The 5,136-nt window shown below is 47.8% G+C and overlaps 1 pseudogene; it reads right to left on the bottom strand.

Moving 5' to 3' along the window:
* Nucleotides 1-2,472: 2,472 nt before the first annotated feature.
* Nucleotides 2,473-3,522, bottom strand: LOC147733483 (uncharacterized; annotated as a pseudogene).
* Nucleotides 3,523-5,136: the final 1,614 nt, after the last annotated feature.

Raw genomic sequence — 5,136 nt, 5'->3', positions numbered from 1 at the left:
GAAATGGTAAAAATGGCTATTGAGATGTAGGTAAACTCTTATATACTGAATTTGCATGAAATTTGGTATTTAAGAGTCGGTATTTACCATGGATTGAAATCAGGTGGTAACCAGGTGCAGGCTATAGTAAAGGCCCCAAAATGCACCAGTTTCACCACAATGGCAGCATTCTATGTGATACAGGTGGCTACGGCTACAGGAAGAAGGAGAGAGGGTCTGGAGAAGGGAGCAGCAGGTGTACAGGCAGAGGATCACGCTATTCCAGCTAACTGAGCCAGAGATCCTACAAAGGTACATGCTAGACCCCCAAACCATCCTGGACCTTATCAGGGACCTTCACCTAGGGGTGGGCGGAAAATCCGTTCCGCTCGCGGATTTTGCGGATTTTCGGGAAATCCGCAATCCGCGAGATTTGCGAATCTCCCGCAAAATCCGCAAATCCGCGAGCAGCGGATTTTGCTCGCACTGCTCGCACTGTTCGCGTGAGTTCGCGTGAGTTCGCGCCCCGCGAATAAGTGCAAAATTGCAGAAATACGATCTTAGCAAAACTGAAAGTAACTACTTACCAGGTTCAAAAGTTCAGGCTCATCATTAGTAGCCATTTCCTGTAGTGCTTCCTGAGGGGCCCCTCCAGAGTTCAGTTGCCAGTTGAAACTATTATGTGACCCTGCTCTGAACCTCAGAATAGTTACACATATGCCACAAAGGTCCTGAATTACAGCTAAGGGAGACAAGCAGGAGCCAGGCTGGAAGTTAAAATCCATTAATCAGCCCCTAATTCATTATTGTCAGTTGGGGCAGGGCAGGGGTTGTAACTAATTTTGCAACAATGAAAGCACTTAGCAAGTGCAAAAGATCACTAATCAGGGCGCACTAAGGAAGCAGGTGCCAGCTAAAAAAATATTCTGTGACACATTAATCAGCCCCAAATTAATTCAGGTCACTTGAGGCAGGGAAGGTGTGCTTTGCTTTGCCGAAAATAATGTACACTGGACAACCAGAGGGTGTGGTGATGAAACAGAGGGTGGCATGGGTGGGCCAGAGGGTGGCATGAGTAGTCAGAGAGTGGCAGTGGTGACAGAGAGTGGCAGTGATGAAGAAGAGTGTCCCAAACAGGCTGGACACGTAGAAACAACAAGTTCGCGAAACTTGCGACCCGACAGGTAAGTTCGCAATTTGCGAAAGTGTACAAAACCCTCGCGAACTGGCAGAAACACGGGCGAACACAAAAAAAAAAAATCCGCAAATTCGCGGGAATTCGCGGATTTTGCGGATTGCGAATCCGCAAATCCGCAAAATTCGCGAACGCGAGATCCGCAAAATTCGCTCATGCCTACCTTCACCCACTGTTGGAGCACCCAACCCCAAGGGCGCACGCCATCCCACCCCATGTGCAGGTGCTGTGCAGCCTAAACCTGCTTGCATCTGGGAGTTACCAGAGTGTTGTTGCTGCAGTAGGTGGGGTGCCCCAGAGCTGTCTGTCCCGTTTCTATAAGAGATTCCTAGACGCCATGTTTCAGAGAATGCATCACTACATCAGCTTCCCTGCAACACATGCAGAACTGCTCAGGACCAAGACAGACTTTTATCAGATGGCGCATTTTCCCAACATCATTGGCTGTATTGATGGCACCCGCATACCCATATGTCCACCTGCTGCCACAGAGTACATTTATAGGAACAGGAAGTTCACTCACACTTTTAACGTACAGGTGATCTGTGATTCCAAATACATTATCATGGACATCGTAGCCAAATTTCCTGGAAGTACCCACAACTCTTACAACTCTTACATCTTCCAAAACAGTGGGATCTACGCACGCCTGACAGCGGGGGAATTTGGCAAAGGATACTTGCTAGGTAACACACTGTGTGAAACTCCCTTGATACATATTGCAGATGGATGTGTTTGTGTGCATGTGAGTAATGTTTTTATTTGTCTTGTTACAAATAGAGGACAGTGTATATGCCCTCCGGTCCTTCATCCTCACACCCTACCTCAACCCTTCAACACCCAGCCAGAGGAGATACAACAGGGCACACAAATCGACAAGAAACATTGTGGAGCGCACCTTTAGTTTGTGGAAGAGTAGGTTTTGGTGCCTACATAAAAGTGGAGGGGCCCGCCCATACACACCGGTCACCTGCTGCAAGATGATTGCAGCCTGTGCAATTTTGCAAAACCTTGCGTTTAAGAAGGGCACCGAAGTGGATCTCTCGGATTATGATGACGAGAAAGCAGTGCCAGAACCACACACAGCTGGAGTTGCGACACCAACTGATGGCAGACACAGATGGGAAGAGATCACACACAACGTTTTTTAAGTAAGTAAAGAGACACAGACATGTGGAGTATGCACCCAACGTAGTTTAATGGTGTCACTACGTAGGTTTCTAAAGCAGAAATGTGCAACACAAATTATTTACATGTGTTGATGTGAGTCCTGGGTCACTCCCCATGAACTGAAATACTCATTTGTGTCCACGCTTACCAGTGCCAGTTGTTTGTTGCTCGCTGTGCTCACTTTGCGTTTGGGCTGTAGCCTCAGCGTGGCGCCTGCTGCTCCTCCTTGTCTCTACGACAATGGAGCTTGCCATGCTGCTCCTACTTGTGCTCTCTTCACTCTCTGGCACATCCATAGCAGCAGTATGTGCTGTTTGTGCATTTAACAGCGCCTCAAGAGCACTGGTCATCCTGGCCATGCCCCTAGTGACCTCATTACTATTTTGGGTTAGTCCCTTCTGCATGTTTATGCTTCTCCTGCATAGCAGGGATGTGGCTGTGGCCAGCCGGTTGATGGCTTTATTTTGTTCATGCGCACGCTGCCTTTCCTTGCGCCTTGATGCAAATTCGTTGTCTAGTTTGGTGCAGAGAAGCTGCACCGATTGTGACATTTCACGCATCCCTGCAGCCATCTCTTTGTTGACATCTACTAGTTCTCTGATGCCCTTTCCTATGTCTCCCATGTTGTTGTTCAGGTTCCTCATTTGGTGTTGGCAAGACATGATGGCTTTTCCCAGCATCCTCTGGATTTTTACCATGCTCCCCTCCAGGCCATGGAACACACTAGAACCCTCTACACATGCAGCTGCCCTACTTTCTTAGACTCTGCGGCGTCTTGCACCAGTATGGCCGACCTCTGCACTGGACTGCAGTGTGGCAGAGCTACCATCCACAGGCAAGGTGTGTGTGTCTTCCCCCTCCATGTGACCTGCTGACGACTCCATTTCTAATAGTGGGGCCACAACATGCCTCCTGCTTGGTTTTGATGCAGGTGTTGTCTCGTGCAGTGATGCTGGCATTTCTGGGGATGACAGCAACAGAGGGGATTGTGATCTTTCTGGGGAAGCCTGCAACTCTTGAGCAATTTCTGTGTCTTGTAGAGGAGGATGGCTACTTGGTGCACCTGTGTCCTGTGATACGTTCTGTGCACTTGGACCTGGCTCCTGACTCTCATCCCTCTCTGGTGTCATGCCTTCAATCTCCTGGGAACGCCTGTGTGATGTGACACCTCTGGACATATGAGCGTACATTAGCTAAGCGCTACTGTCTCACAGTGACTACAATTAAATATTTCTCACTTTAGCTTTATTCTGTCTGCAATCATTTCCCTAACTTGCTGGTTGCTGTGCTGTATGACATGGTCTTTCATTTACTGACTACATGTCCCATGATGCATTGCTCCTGTATAGTGCTAGCAGTACTGGACTGGGGTTCACTTGGCCACACAAGGAAAAGGTGAGGATGATGGTATGGGGGGGGGGAATGCTGTACATGCGTCTTCCCTGTTCTGCTTGCAGATCTGGCTGATCTGTCTACTTCTCCCAGTCCGCAGACGCTGTCAGGTTCTATGGTTGAGGCCACCATTTCCTCCAGGTCAGTAAGGGGGGGTGCTGGGTTCTTACCTCCACCAGTTTTGGTTGCTTGCTTGTGGTGTTCAGCCATTTTATTTTTGTCTGGCTCCTGAGGTTGTAGAATCTCTTTTTCAGGTCCTCTGTGTCTCTGGTAGTCACTCCAACTGCATTCACTTTGTCAAGTATGTCGAGCCAGAGTTTCCTTTTGGCAGATTCTGCCACAGTGAGGGACTGCCTGCCAAACAGTTTTTGGTGCACCTTCAACACCTCCTCCACAAGGACCTGCAGCTCCATGCTGCTGAATTTCAGTTTGCTCCTCCTCTCTGGCTGCTCTGTGTCTTTGCTGCTTGCCATTTTTCAGTTTTAAGAGTGCACAAAACTCTTTCTGCTGCTCAGGGACTCTCTGCTCCAACTGCCTCTCCAGAAGCTTCTAATTAGTTGCAGCTGCTTGTGTAGCCACTTCCTGGTAGGGAGGGGGAGGGTGGTAGCACCTGATTGGCTGCCTACTTAAGTTTCACTTTTGTTTGATTCCCGATTCGGTATTTACCGAATCGGTATTTACTGAATCGGTATTCCCCATTCATTCCTATGGGCAAAGGCCCAAAGGAATGAATGGGGAATACCGATTCGGTAAATACCAATTCAGTAAATACCGAATGTCCGATTCCGAATTTGTCAGATACGGTATTTTTTACCGAATTTTATTATATACATACCATTTACCGATTCTAAAATACCGATTGGGTAAAATTCGGTATTTTAAAATCGGTAAATTAAGATTACCTACATGTGGCCCCATGAGCCTTTCAGGATCAAAACTCAAGCACTCTCAGCAGTTCAAGGCTCTGAGGCACTTTTTTCAAAAGTAGAACTTTACAAGCAGTACTCCTTTAATGGCATACTGATTTCCAGCCCTCCAGGCCAGAGAGTAGCTACCTTCCTTGACAAAGCTAGCCATCTGCTAGAAATTAAAGCTGATCTCCCTGACCTTACAATCCTCGAAGATTGAAACTTCCATCTAAATAATCCTCTTGATGTGGACTCTGCCCATCTTATTGATTTTATGGATAGTGCTAACCTAATACAATTAGTTGATGGACATAACCATTCATCAGGTCACCTACTGGATGGAAGTTTCTCTGACAACCCCTGTCAGAAATGGGGTGTCTGGTTGGCTAGGGTATGCACCTAGGCCTGGCAGCCCCCACCACTCTAGTTAGACTAAGGGAGTTACACACACAAGATAACCCCTGCTCGCCCCCTTGGTAGATTGCCTGAGCA

The sequence above is a fragment of the Lissotriton vulgaris genome, chromosome 2_1 (assembly GCF_964263255.1).
Source record: "Lissotriton vulgaris chromosome 2_1, aLisVul1.2, whole genome shotgun sequence".
Taxonomy (NCBI): domain Eukaryota; kingdom Metazoa; phylum Chordata; class Amphibia; order Caudata; family Salamandridae; genus Lissotriton; species Lissotriton vulgaris.
This window is presented reverse-complemented; position numbering and strand designations above follow the sequence as displayed.